This window comes from Protopterus annectens, chromosome 1.part1 (assembly GCF_019279795.1).
Source record: "Protopterus annectens isolate FY-2018-M chromosome 1.part1, PAN1.0, whole genome shotgun sequence".
NCBI classification, from domain to species: Eukaryota; Metazoa; Chordata; order Ceratodontiformes; family Protopteridae; genus Protopterus; species Protopterus annectens.
Window position 1 is genome coordinate 1,529,627,953 of NC_056726.1, and position 15,442 is coordinate 1,529,643,394.

Genomic DNA, 15,442 nt, shown 5'->3' on the forward strand with positions numbered 1-15,442 from the left:
TCACACCTCAAACACCACCCACACCTACACAACACACTCCCACATATGCAGAGGCCCTCAACAAAAGCATACCCAAACAAAAGAGCTCTCCGAGATATAAACGCATGCAAACTCCACTGTCCATCACACCCACACACCTGTGTCTCCACTGAGTCCTAAACATAAAGTAAACTACTTAGTCATAGGAGACTCCATTGTGAGAGACACAGATGTGCCCCTCACCAGGCTGGATAAGGAGAAAGTCGCTGTTAGTTTGGGCAGATCACCAATGCACTCTAGTCTCTCAACAGGTACTGCTATGACTCAGTCTTAGTCCATGTTGGAGTGAATGACTTTATGTACCTCCCTGGACTATATGAAGCAAGAGATGATTGAACTTGCTGAGTATGTGTCCCAGGCAGGTATGTTAAACAGCATTCTACCGTCACCCAGAATGATGTCTCAATACAAACAGAAAATGATTGACTTTAACAACTGTCTTAGATGTTCGTGTTTCACTGTTGCAGTCATCACATTTGGGTTATCTGCTTGCAGTAGCCCTCAGTCGGCCTGATTATCAAAGTCTTGGGTCCTGCGTTGGTTGCCATCTCATCTTCCATGATGTCAGGTAGTCAGAGGTCTAAAGCATGCAGTCGACGCCATTACATCAGTCTGTCTTGCCATGCAGTGCCTGAAGCAGAAGCAGTTCACAAGTGCCAGTCGGCTGTCTCCTGAAATTTTCGATGTTAGTGTTTCACTGTTGCAGTTATTACATTTGGGTTGGAAAGCATACTTTGCAATGTGGTTTTGATTCTTTGGAGGCCTCCTGCAGGGCCGCAGTTACGGGTTCTGTAATTAGGAGGCATGCTTGGTTAAAGGAACAATCTGCCTGATCATGTCAGAGTTAAATTATTAGATGCACCTTTACAGAATGATACTTTGGTGTTAAGGCAGAGGAGGTGTTAAAAAAAAAAAAAAAAAAAAAAAAAAATGGAGGACAAAGCTAAATCTATGCAAACTGTCAAAAGATTTTTTAAAAGTACAGCCACCTAGGTTTAGTAGAAACTGGCCTACAAAGAATTGGTCCTTTCCTGTGTCGGACCTCAAAGGGGCAGATCTAGACGCCCTGGAGGCAAATCCCAGCCGCAAGGTTCCTACAGGCCCAAGCAATGGGGTGCATCTACCTCTATATAAAGTTGGAGAAGACAAATCACAACCTTAAGTCTTGGGTCCTGCGTCGGTTGCTGTCTCATCTTCCATGACTTCAGGTAGTCAGGGGTATAAAGCATGCAGCCGACACCATTACATCAGTCTTTCTTGCCGTGCGGTGCCTGAAGCAGAAGCAGTTCGCAAGTGCAGGTCGGCTGACTCCTGAAATTTCCGTTTTGGAGTTTCCGAACTAAAGCCAAGTACCTCATTGGGGAAACTTTTTCTTGCTCTAAACCATTGTCAGTAAAAGTCAATAATTGTATTTTTTGTGGAAAGCAAATACCTCATAAAGATTTTCATTTGTACTGTATTCCTTGCCTAGGCCCTGACCACGACGTACCTCGCTGTCTGTTTTGTGCCTTATTTAAACAACGAACTATTCATCATCTGTATATTTACACTTCTAAATATTTTGGTACTCTGTTCAATTATCCAGATATGTCTTCAGTAAGCCATTCGACTATCGACATTCCGAAAAACTGCAAAGATAAAGACAGAGACAGGCTGCCTAGGTCCAAAGCTGCCGACTACGCTTCTCCTAAGCTAGTCGCCAGTTCGCTGGTACTCTGGCGCTTTCGCAGCCCCTGATACCCGCTACTTCAGATTCGCAGGCCTCTGCTGAGACCCATTCAGAGTCCAGTATGCCGTGAGATGCTTCAACTGTGGAACCTGCGGATGTCTGTACCTTTATAGGTTCATACTAGGCTATCTGCCCAAGGGCATTTATAAGCCTAGCCCATAGTTATGTGGCTTTCGCCACCCCTTTAGTTTGAATAAAAACTATGCCTATCATTTTTCTGTGCCTCTGTCAAGCAGTGACACTGAAGTAATCCCTGGGGTATATCTGCGATCTCCCATCCATTGGTCAAGATTCCTCTTGAACAAGGCCAGCGAGGTGCTCTGCCTCACATGTACCGGGATTTTGTTCCACAGCATAGGGAGTCTCTGGGTGATGAATCTGTCCATCCAGCACGTTCTATTTATAACCGTGTCAAGGTTTAAGTCTCCCGCCCTTGTGGTTCTGAGGGATCTAGATTTTTTGAGGTGAAGCATATTCATCAAATCTGGGTTTGACATGGCCTTATATGTCAGGCACAGGTCACCTCTGAACAAGCGGTATGAGACTGAATAGAGCTGGAGTTCCTTCAGTCGGGCAGCATAAGACATATTTTTGAGACCCTTTATCCTTTTGGTGAGGAACTTTTGGGGCCTTTCAAGCTGCATCAGGTGTCTGGTCAGATACATTCCGACCGGGGCATTGTACTCAATCATAGGTCTAATGAGTGATGAGTACAGGGGGACGATGACCTCCCTTGATCTAGATGTGAATCCCTTCATGCTCAGGTGGGCGATATAGAAGGTTTTCCTAACTACTTTAGCAACATGAGTGTCAAACAAAAGGCTACTGTCAACTTGGGTCCCCAGATCCCTGATGACTTTTTCTGTGCTCAGTGGATTGCCATCTATATGGTAGCTAGGGGTAACCTTGTTTTTCCCGAAGGGTATGACTATGCATTTTTTGGCGTTTAACTTCAGGCCATGGCTCTGGCACCAGTTATCCGTTTCTGTGAGGCCCTTCTGGAGGATATCTGTGTCAGATGTGATGTTCTTCGTTCCCCATTGCTGCAGTCCTAACTATTGGGTATAGTCCGCATCCAGTCGGCCCGAATACCAGAGTATAAGGCTGACGTCGGTCAGGGCGCATTAGACTGACGTCAGTACGTCAGGGTACTAATGCGCATGACCGACGTCATATCCTCAGTCTTTTTTGCCGCATGGTCCGATGCAGAAGCAGTTTTGCGAGTGCAGGTTGGCGTTCTGAAATATTTCCGAAACCGGAGTTTCAGACCGAAACAGAGTTGGCTAAGTACCCCGTTGGGGAACATTTTGGTTTTTTCTTGCCTCAGTATTTTACCGGATGTCAGAAAAAGTGAATAACTGTATTTCTTGTGGGAAACTGATACCTCATAGGGATTACCATACCTTGTGTATACCTTGTTTAGGGCCTGAGCACGACGTTGTTGGTTGCCGCTCTTGTGCTAGGTTTAACAAACGCACTATTAAGAGGAGGTTAGACTGTGCCAGGTTAGTGTTTGGGAAGCGTTGCAATTATAAAATGCCGTCGGATGCTCCGACGCCCGCTTCGTCCAAGAAGCGCAAGGACAAAACAGCGAAGCCTAGGGTTGATGAACCGGCAGTCCCGGACGTCGGTTCTTTAGAAGGCTCAGTGGAGCCAGAGGTCTTGCCAGGAGTTTCCATGGAGTCCCAGGCAGAAACTTTACTGTTACAGGATGTGCCTTCTCAGGAGGTAGGCCAGGCTGAGGGGGCTTCTCAGGTGACTGTTCTTCCCTCTCTTCCCAAGGTAGTTAGAGCCTCTCCTTCTGTTGCCAAAACTTCTTTGAGAGGTAGGCCTAGTTCAGCTTCAGTGGGGGCTTCTCCTAGCATTTCGGGTTCTGTATCTAAGAAACATATGCTTAAAATGGCAGAAGATTTGATTACTATGATTAGAGGTTCTATGCCCCCGCCTGATAAGAGGCCTAGGGTGGAACCGAGTTTGATAGTTTTGAACAGTGTTCAGAGGCTTGAGAGTCTTCTGCGGAAGACTTGCAGGAGTATCCTACTTATTCTGATTCTGATGTGGATGATTCCACTCCTACAGCTTCTCCTCCTGAGGATTTCTCATTTTCAGAGACTCTGCATTCCATGAGGGAGCACTTTAAATGGGAAGGCCAGGATTACTCTGATTCCAGGAAAAGGCTTAGGGAATTCTTGTTTGTCCCCAGCATAGGCCCTTAGCTATTCCTCCTGTGTTGAATGTGGTGGAAGATGTTTTTGCAGAGGCTTCCCTGACTCTTTGCCTCCTGCTCCTGTTAAGCCTGATAGGTATTATAGGGTGCCCAAGCTCATAAGTATTTGTTTGAGTCCTAGGGCGACCCAGAAACTATTTCTCAAGGGCCTAAAGGTGTTAAAGCTTCTGTGGTTAAAAATCCTGTTCCCACTGATAGAGGCAAGGGCTTTGGATAGGTGGGGAAAGAAAGTGTATACTTCTTCCACTCTAGCCATGAGAGCATTGAATTGTCAGTTTCACATGCTAAAATATCAGAATTATCTCCTTTCACAATTGAAATCTAAGGTGGATGCTTTGGCGGAAGGTATTGAGTGTAAAGAGTTGCTGGATTTGGTTCATGTGTCTGAACAAGTGGGTAAGCATTCTTTGCAATGTGGTTTTGATGCTGTACAGGCCTCCTCGAGGGTGGCTGCTACTAGTTCTGTTCTTCGCAGGCATGCCTGGTTGAAGGATCAGAATTTAGCTGAGCATGTTAAGACAAGGATTTTGGATGCTCCTTTACAGTCTGATGTGTTGTTTGGATCGCCTGTGGAAGCAGTTTTAAAGAAAATGGAGGACAAAGCTAAGTCTATGCAAACTGTTAAAGATTTTTGCAGGTGCAGCCACCAAGTTTAGTAGAAATTGGCCTGCTAAGGGGTGGACATATCCTGCTTATGATTCCCAGTCTAGGGGTAGGTCTAGACGTGGTAGGGGCAGGGCTCAAGGTTCCTTAGGCGTAGAACAGGGACTTCACCTGCGCAGACTTCTGGTGAGGGCAGGGGTCAGTCCTTTCAGTAAACAGACCCAATGACCTGTCTTTTCAGCTGCCAGTAGATTCCGTCTGGCAGCTCCTTTGGGAGGAAGACTGTCTCTTTTCAAAGAAAATTGGGATTTAATTACTCAAGACAAATGGGTGTTGGATATCATTCACCACGGTTACAGATTTTATTTCCATACAATGCCCCTTTCAAAGGCATGCCAGACGTTCCTCCTCCACAAAGAAAAGAGGCTCACAAGCAAGTTTCTCAGTTACTCCAGATAGGGGCCATTCAGCCAGTCCCTGTATCAGAAAGGGGCCTAGGATTTTATTCTCGCCTGTTCCTAGTACCAAAGAAGGGGAACACGTGGAGACCAATTTTGGATTTATCTCTCCTCAACACTTTTCTGGACATTCCCAAGTTCAAGATGTTGACGTTACAACAGCTTTTACCTCTGCTGGGCAAAGATCACTGGATGGTAACTTTAGATCTCAAGGAAGCTTACCTTCATGTGCCTATAAGGCTAAGTTGCAGGAAGTATCTGCGGTTTCGAGCTGGAAATTCTCATCAGTTCTCTGCATTGCCCTTTGGCTTATCTACTGCGCCCAGAGTATTCACAAAGGTTCTGGCTCCAGTGATAGCTTACTTCAGGCTTCAAGGAATTCAAATCTATCCTTACTTGGACGACTGCCTGATTCTGGCTCGAGAAAAGGAAGACCTTCTACAGCATCTGGAACATGTCATAGCAGTGCTAAGATGCCTAGGGTATTCTGTGAACGAAATAAAGTCCAGTCTAGTACCCTCTCAAGACATGTGCTTTCTGGGTGTGAGACTGAATACAGCAGCCCAGATGGCCTTTTTAACCCCGGACAAACAAAAGAGTCTATCACTTTACTTCCATCAACTATCTCATCAGTCCGTGCTGACTGCAAGGACAGTCCTTCAAGCATTAGGGTTCATGGCATCTTGTATTCTGGTGCTTCCCAATGCCAAACTGCATATGAGGAAGCTACAATGGTATCTCAAAATGTATGGACACAGCACTGCCAGGATTTGGACACTGTCATTCAAATAATACCTTGCCTTCAAAAAGAATTTTTGTGGTGGGCTCAGGAATGTCACCTAAACAAGGGACTCTCTGTGACCCGCCAGAGGCGAGTCAGATTTTAACGACAGATGCCTCGGACATTGCTTGGGAGCTCATCTAAATGGAAAGTGGATACAAGACAAGTGGCCTGCCAGACTACAGCATCTACATATCAACATGAAGGAGATGTTAGCAGTCCAGTTTGCATTAATGGCTTTCAAGGAGTTACTTCTTCCAGGGCAGGTGTTGATTCTAACAGACAACACAACTGTCATGTGGTACATCAACAAGCAAGGGGAACACATTCTTATCCTCTATGCAGGCAAGCAATGATTTTATGGGAGACTGCGCTAAGCTTGCAACTAACTCTTCAGGCGAGGTTTCTGCCGGGAGCACAGAACTCCTTAGCAGATGTGTTAAGCAGACAAATCATGGATCCCCACGAGTGGAAACTGGATCTTCATGTATTTCAAAATTGACAGTGTCATGGGGAACTCCAGACATAGATCTGTTCGCTTCTCCACTAAACCACCAGCTGCCACAGTATTGCACAAAGGGGTTTCATCACACAGCTTGGAAAGTGGATGCTCTGTCTTTCAGTTGGAAAAACCTTCATGTGTATGCCTTTCCTCCTCTGCCTCTTCTTCCAAAGGTACTATTAAAGGTCAGACAAGACAGGCCAAGGATGATTTTGATAGCTCCAGATTGGCCTCGCAACACTGGTACCCACTACTACGGAGTCTGGTAAGGAAGCCTCCATGGCCTTTACCTCTGATTCCTCATCTGTTATCTCAGAAGGATGGTCATCTGCTCAATGTCAAGCTTCACTCTCTTCATCTAACAGCCTGGCATCTTCTGTGTTGAAACACAGCAGGTCTCAACTTCCTCAACAAGTTTTAAATGTGATTATGGAAGCTAGAAGACCTAGTACAAGGAAAGTGTACGCAGAAAAATGGAAGAGGTTTTTATTTTGGAGTACAGCAAAGAATTTGCAGGTTTCTGAGCCAAATTTGAGTGTGGCTCTTCAATACCTTACTGAGTTATTGGACAAAGGTTTGTCCTTCTCTTCCATTAAGATTCATGCTGCTGCAATTTCAGCTCACTATGATTGTGACCCACCATTGTTTTCGCATCCTTTGTTCAAGCAGTTTCTTAGAGGGGCAAAGAATATAAGACCCCCACGTAGAGCTCCTACTCCTGCTTGGGATCTCAATTTTGTGTTGGAAAAACTTACTCTACAACCTTTTGAGCCTGCGGCTACTGCTGAATTGAAATACTTGTCATGGAAGACTGCTTTTCTGTTGGCTATTACTTCTGCAAGAAGGGTGTCTGAGTTGCAGGCCCTTATGGCAGTAGAGCCATTTTGATTTTCCATAAGGATAGGGTATCATTACGCACTAATCCTTCCTTTATGCCTAAGGTGGTTTCTAGTGTGGCTTTAAACCAAACTATTCATTTGCCTACTTTTTATGCAGACCCCCAAAATAAAGGGGAAAAGATTTTGCACACTTTAGATGTACACAGGCAATTGCGTTATTATTTAAGCAGGACTAAGGATTTTAGGCAGTCTCAGCAGTTGTTTGTTTCTTTTGCTTTGAGTTCACAGGGCAAGCCTGTGTCAAAACAAACTATTTCTAGGTGGATTGGCTTTTGCATTGCATTTTGTTATTCCCATCATGGCAAGGAGATTCCAGCTGGGATTAGGCCTCATTCCACTAGGGCTACTGCCACTTCAACAGCATTTCTAAGGCAGGTGGCAACTAAGGATATTTTGGAAGCAGCTACTTGGAGTTCAGTGCATACTTTCTCTAAGCATTATCACCTTCCTATCTACTCTAAGTCTAGGGCTGGTTTTGCCACAGCTGTTTTGCAAGGCATGTTGTCAGCTCCTGCTTCTTTATGAATTGCCAGCCTCCCTTACCTCTGCTTTGGGATTCTACCCAATAGTTAGGACTGCAGCAATGGGGAACGAAGAACATAGTACAGTTTTGTACCTACCATAAATGTAGATGTTCGAGGATCCCATTGCTGCAGTCCAATTTACCCTCCCTCCTTCCCTCTGTCTTTAGGGGTGGTTGTGTAGGTGAGGTTACATGCTTATATTTTTTGTATATATTCTTGTATATATTGTACATATTTTTGGTGCAGGTATTTTGGGCCTTGTCTTTTTAGGGTCTTCTGACATCTGGGGCAAGAAAAGACTGAGGATATGACGTCGGTCATGCGCATTAGTACCCTGACGTACTGACGTCAGTCTAATGCGCCCTGACCGACGTCAGCCTTATACTCTGGTATTCGGGCCGACTGGATGCGGACTATACCCAATAGTTAGGACTGCAGCAATGGGATCCTCGAACATCTACATTTATGGTAGGTACAAAACTGTACTTTTTCGACTATGGCGCCCAGTTTGCAGTCATCTGCAAACTTTCTCAGCCATAACCCTCCTGTGTTTGCTTGTACTTCAGAAAAGTAGATGCCGAACAAGAGTGGACCCAGGACTGAGCCCTGTGGGACACCACTTGTGACAGGCTTTGAGTCTGACATGGCTCCAGCAACTCTGACCCTGTGGGTTCTGTCGCTTAGCCAGTTTGCAACCCATCTTGTGATGTATGGGTTTACATTCAAGCTGATGAGTTTTTCGATGATACCTGAGTGGGGTATTGTGTCGAAGGCCTTTGCCAGGTCGAGGTAGGCTGTATGGACTGCCTTTCCCTCATCAATGGCCTTGGTGACTGTCTCGAAAAGTCAACCAAGTTTAAGAGGCAGGATCTGCCTTTGACAAAGCCAAACTGGGTTGGATCCAAAGTCTGCAAGTTATGTCTTTATTTATGAGTTCCATTATGATCCTCTCCATGGCTTTGCAGATAAGGCTTGTCAAGCTAATGGGGCGGTAATTTCCAGGGTCTGTGGAGGCACCGCCTTATGAAGTGGGACCACAGTCGCTGTGCCACTCCTTGATGCGTATCCTGAGGTGTGGCTAACATTAAACAGCTGTCCTAACTGTGGGTTTAATTCCTCGTTGTGTTCAAGAAGCACACAGCCGGGGACACCATCCAGTCCCATGGATGCTGTGTTTTTGCCTTAGTGAGGGCAGTTCTCACCTGGGCGTTGGAGATGTTTGGGGGACTACAATCCTCTGGAATAGATATCTCTCCTTTTGGGGGGGAGGGGGGGGGAAGAAGTTTGCACTGAACCTGTCAGCCAGTATGTTAGCAATGTGTGTAGGTTCAGTAATTTTCACATTTTGAACTAATTCTGAGCATATCTGGGAGTTTCCTCCTAGGTTTCTAACATAGCTAAAGAAGGCCTTATGATTGTCTTAGTCCTTGGCGATTTTTCTCTCAAAATTTGCCTTGGATGATTTTATGAGAGCTCTTAGTTTTTTACTTATAATGATCAAAGGTGTCTTACCTTTCAAGGATTTTGCTCTATCTTGTAGTAGCTTCCTCCTTTTGTTGTAGAGCTTGTTTATGGCTGGGGTCCACCAGACTGGACGCTTGCCTTTGGTACAGAGAGTCTTAGTTTTGTTTGGGATTGCCTGATCCATGCAGTCCTGTAGGTGCTGGTAGAAGGCATTTGTAAGTGATTCAGCGGTTTGAGTAATGTTTACCACTGGCTCAGGGGCCTTAAAGGAGACCACACTAGTTTTTAGAAGTGTGAAATCTGCTTTTGAGAAGTTTTTCACTGTGGTCTTTTTTGTTTCAGGTGGGGGCGGGATGAGTACCTCCAGCGAGATTAGTTTATGATCTGATCTCACCAGTGAGGGGTATACTTCCGGTGTTTAACATTTTGATCCCATGTTCGTGATGATGAGATCAAGTATGTTTTCACCTCTTGTGGGGATGGTGACTAGTTGTTCCATGGCATTTGAGTTTATGAACTCCAGGAATCTTTGGGCTAGAGTGTTCGGGCTTGAGTAGTGTTCCCAGTCTATATTAGGGTAGTTGAAGTCACCTAGTATGATGGTGTTTGGAGATACATTTATCCCCTCCAATGTTTTCAGGAAGGCCATGTGAGGTTCCTGAGTTTGAGAGGGTGGCCTGTAACATGCTACAAATTGCAGAGCAGTCTTGCCTATGGTTAATTGCACCTGGATGGTCTCCGATGCATCGTGCGTTGCCACCAACCTTGAGGTGTGGGTGTCCTTTATGAATATGGACACCCCTCCTTTCTTGGTGTTGTCCGGATTTTGGGCCGGAACGCATGATATGAGGTGAAACCTGTTAGTGCTGGGGTGCTCTCAGGAGCCTTGAACCAGGTTTCTGTCACAGCACGGACATCGATGTTCTCCATATTGAGAAGGGCCTCGAGTGCGTGCATCTTGAGATTGAGACTTCTGGCATTGAGCAGCATTACCCTTAGTTTTTTTCCTTTTTGGTGTTCTAGGGTGGTAGGTTTAGAATTTGAGCCTTGCCTAAAAAAGGCACTATGAGGGTGGCAAGAGCCTTTGCCAATATCCAGAAGCCCAGGGGTGACAGGTGCAAGCCGTCCCTTGCAAAGCAGCGTGGCTTGTCCTTTGATGCATCCAGAGCTGCTGTGCAGGCACCGGCTTCTGAGGGTGTATTCAGGCCTACTGACTCACATATTAAACCGACGCCATCATCTTTTTCAAGGCCAAAAACTCGATCCATGCTTAGAAAAACCACGCCCAGAAGGCATGGTCAGGCCTCTATGCCTATAAAAAACAAATAAGACTGACTTGAAGACCTTATTACTTTAATCAGGGGAAGCCAGCCTTCCCCCTCTGAGACCTAGGACTGAATTTGCTTATGATACTTCTGATCAGGATTCTGAAATTTCTGTTTCCTCTGATGTCCAGGATTTACCCTTCTCTACCTAATGAGGATTCTGATGCAGAGGACTCCGTTTCCTTTGCTTCCCCTCCGGAGGATTTCTCTCTTGGTGAAACCTTTCTGTACTCTTAGGGAGCATTTTTGCTGGGAAAGTCAGGATTACTATTATTCTAAAAAGAGGCTTGGGGATTTCTTACTCCTGCCCCAACACAGGCGTTTAGCTATCCCCCCTGTACTGGACATTGATGATGCCTTTTCGGAATCTAGCTTGACCCCTGACTCCTTACCTCCTGCTCCCAGAAAACCTGATAGATATTACCAGGGCCCTGACTTTCACAAGTTCCTTTTTAATAGTCCTACTGTGGATCCTGAGACAATTTCACTGGGACTCGGGGGCATTAAAACTACTACTGCCGAAAATCCTACCCCCTCTGGTAGAGATTCCAGGGCACTGGATAGATGGGGGTAAGAAGGTATACACTTCTGCAACCTTTGCCATTAGGGCCTTAAACTGCCAGTTTCATATGTTAAGTATCAGCAGCATATTACTGAAAATGATGTTGATTCCTGACACTGCTGAAAATAAGGATTTACAGGATTTGATTCATTCTGCTGAACAAGTTGGAAAACATACTTTGCAGTACGGTTTTGATTCACTAGAGGCATCTTGCAGAGCTGCTGTCACTGGGTCTGTACTTAGAAGGCATGCTTGACTTAAGGAGCAATCTTTGCCAGATCATGTTAAAGCTAAATTGCTGGATGCTCCCTTAAATCAGGACTGCCTGTTTGGCAACAAAGCAGAAGTACTTTAACAATTTGCATAGCTTTAGCTTTTTTCTCCATCTTTTTAAGATTTCCTAAAAGTACAGCCTCCAAGATTTAGTAGGCATTGGCCCTCTAAGAATTGGTTCTTTACAGATTCTACTTCCACACGTTACCAACCCCAAACGGTTGGCCAGATCCACCCCCAAATCAGTGAGCAGAGGCTCGAAAGCAAATACTCTCTCAAGTATAAGGGCTATTCAAACTGTACCAGAAGAGGAAAGTGGACAAGGTTTCTACCCGACTTTTCCTGGTACCCAGAAAAGACAACTCATGGCGTCCTTTCCTGGACCTTTCTATCCTAAACCGCTTTTTGGTGATCCCAAAATTCAAGATGCTAACTCTTCACTAGTTTCCTATGCTAGGCAAGTATGCATGGTTGGCAACACTGGATTTAAAAGAAGCCTACCTGCACATGCCAGTCAGGGAGTCTTGCAGAAGATACCTACGCTTCAAAGCAGGCTACATGCACTATCAGTTCTCTGCACTGCCCTTTGGCTTCTCTACTGCACCCAGGGTATTCACAAAGTGCCTAGCTCCAGTCATTGCATTTTGCAGGCAAAGAAATATTCAAATATACCCATACATGGACGATTGTCTAATTTTTGGCAGAAAGCCAGGGCATGCTTTTGAATCGTCTGGTGTTTGTACAAAAGGTGCTAACTTGTCCAGGGTACACCATAAACGAAACAAATCACATCTTGTACCCTGTCAGCAAATTATTTTCCTGGGAGCAAGCTTGAACACAACTTCCCAGATGGCTTTCCTCACGCCAGAGAAAGAAATTCATTTGACAGCTTACTTCAAACTAATGGCCACAAAAACCCTGCTATCTGCAAGGCAGATACTGCAAGCCTTTTGGGGTTCATGGCCTCTTGCATTCTCCTAATTCCATATGCAAGACTGCATATGAGGAAACTACAATGGTATCTAAAAAGCCTATGGTGTCAACATTCTTAGGCTCTAGAAGCAATGATTCCTATCATAGCTTGCCTACGGTTAGACTTCCTTTGGTGGGCAGAGGCCTGCCACCAAAACAAGGAACTACCATTTGCTCTACCCCCTGCCACCCTAACAGACTCATCAGACTATGCATGGGGGGCTCACCTGGCAGGGAAGTGCATTCAGGGCAAATGGAACCCAAGTCAAATGCACTTGCATATTAATCAAAAAGAAATGTTAGCTGTACAGAATGCTCTGACAGCCTTCAAGGACCACAGTCTTCCAGGACAATTAATGGTAAAGACGGACAACACCTCTGTTAGGTACGTAAACAAGCAGGGGGATGCCCACTCCTACCCTCTCTGCAGACTAGCCATGGCTCTCTAGAACACAGCCTTGAGCTACCAAGTGCATCTTCAGGCTCAATTCCTGCCACGAAAGCTAAATACACTGGCAGACTAAGCAGAAATCTCATGGACCCACACGATCGGAAACTGGAGCCAAAGACTTTCAACATTTAGATAAACAAATGGGGGAGCCCAGATATAGACCTGTTTGCCTCCCCCCAGAACTACCAATTGGACAAATTCTGCACAAGGACTCCCCACAAACAAGCTTGGAAAGTGGATACCCTGTCCTTCACCTGGAGTCCATCAGTTTATGCCTTTCCTCTTCTGCCTCTCCAGAGTACTGCTAAAAATCAAACAGGACAAACCTAGGATGATACTGATTGCACCAGACTGGCCATGCCAACACTGGTACCCCTTATTGCACAGTGCGTCATTGCTGGCACTTGCCTCTGACCCCTACCCTGCTGTCCCAGCAGGAGGGCCAGATTCTGCATCCTCTGCTTCAAACCCTGAACCTGGCAGCCTGGCTAATTACCTGATCTCTCCGTTACCATTCCTCAGTAAACGTGTTTGGATGTCATGTTGGAGGAAAGGTGGCCTAGTACTAAAAAATCTTATGCTGAAAAATGGAAAAGATTCTGTTCCTGGAACCAAATTCAAGGGATGGGCACAGCAGCGCCCAATTTACCTCAGATTCTTCAATACTTAACTGAGATGTTTCACAGGGTCCTTTCCTTTGCCTCCATCAAAATTCACACCTCAGCCATTTCAGCTCATTACAACACAGAACCACCCCTCTTCACTCATCCACTGCTCAAGCAGTTCTTCAGAGGGGCCAAAAACTTAAGACTACCCAGGAGAGCCCCAACTCCAGCCTGGGACCTTAACTTTGTATTGGAAAAACTCACTCTACCTCCTTTTGAACCAGCTGCAAGTGCAGAGTTAAAATTCCTTTCTTGGAAAACGGCCTTCCTTTTAGCAATCACTTCAGCAAGAAGGGTGTCTGAATTACAGGTCCTTATGGCAGTGGAGCCTTTCATCATCTTTGATGCGGGCAGGGTGTCCCTCAGGACCAATCCCTCTTTCATGTCTAAGGTAGTGTCCAGTGTGGCTCTTCAGTCCATTCATTTGCCAACCTTTTTTTTCTAATCCACAGAACAAAGGTGAAACGGATACTGCACTCCTTAGATGTGCACAGACAACTTGGGTTTTACTTGGACAGGGCTACACCTCAAAGGAAATTTGAACAGCTGCTGGTGGCATTTGTTGCAGGGACAGGGGGGAAGGCCATTTCAAAGCAAACCCTTTCTAAATGGATAGGCCATTACATTCATTTCTGCTATAATCACCATGAAAACCTATCCCACAGGGTATAAGACCACACTCAACCAGGGCTGCATCTACCTCTACAGCCTTTCTCAGAGGTGTCCCTACCAGGGACATCCTAGAAGCTGCTACCTGGAGTTCTGTAGATACTTTCACCAAGCATTACCATTTGCCAATTTTCTCTATATCCAGAGCTGGTTTTGCCACTGCAGTCTTGCAGGCCCTTGTAGCTGGTTCTAATGTTATCCAAGTTCCTTCTCCCATCCTTAGCTTTGGGACTTTATTCAAATGTGATGACTGCAACAGTGAAACACTAAGAACGTAGTACAGTTATGTACACTTACCATAAATGTAGATGTTCGAGTGTATTCGGTTTCTCTCCCTCCAGCCCCCTGACTTTTGGATATACCTCTATTCCTTTTCACTATGCTTAAAAGCTTTTTGGTGTGTTTGCTTTTTTGTTGGAGGTATAACCTTGCATATATATATTTAATTGCTTCCCATTAGGAGGGCACCTGACATCTGGGGCAAGAAAAACTGATGTAATGGCGTCGGCTGCATGCTTTATACCCCTGACTACCTGACGTCATGCAAGATGAGACCTCAACCGATGCAGGACCCAAGACTGGTATAATCAGGCTGACTGAGGGCTACTGCAAGCAGATAACTGAAATGTGATGACTGCAACAGTGAATACACTCTAACATCTACATTTATGGTAAGTGTACACAATTGTACTTGGCTGGTATCATTCAAAGAGGATCCAGTACCTGACAGCCTGAGATGACGCTATTGACAAGCCACGATGCTTTGCTAGAGATGGCCTGCATCCGTCTCCCTTGGGCTTCAGGCTCCTGGCAAAGGCTCTTGCCTCCCCCATAGTGCCTTTTTTTAGGCAATGCCATGAGGTCAAAACTGCCGACATGTTGCCCTCAGTTGGCCTGATTAACAAAGTCTTGGTCCAGCATTGGTTGCTGTCCCTTCTTCCATGTCAGGTCGTCAGGGGTATAAAACATGCATCCGACGCCATTACATCAGTCTTTCTTGACATGCGGTGCCAGAAGCAGTTCACAAGTGCCGGTCGGCCGACTCTTGAAATTTTCGTTTTCGAGTTTCAGAACCGAAGTCTTCAACTTAAAGCCAAGTACCCCGTTGGGGGAAACGTTTTCTTGCTCCTTACCGATGTCAGTAAAAGTTAATAATTGCATTACTTGTGGAAAGCAAATACCGCACAAAGATTTTCATTCGTACTGTATTCCTTGCCTAGGCCCTGACCACAACGTACCTTGCTGTCGGTTTTGTGCTTTATTTAATCAGCAGACTATCTGTCATCGGTACATTTTTGC

The 15,442-nt window shown here is 45.5% G+C and overlaps 1 protein-coding gene across 2 annotated transcripts in view; it reads left to right on the forward strand.

Moving 5' to 3' along the window:
• Positions 1-15,442, forward strand: part of LOC122811194 (protein quaking-A-like) — a 466,526-nt gene that overhangs the window by 42,156 nt on the left and 408,928 nt on the right. The gene's annotated exons all lie outside the window — the stretch shown is intronic.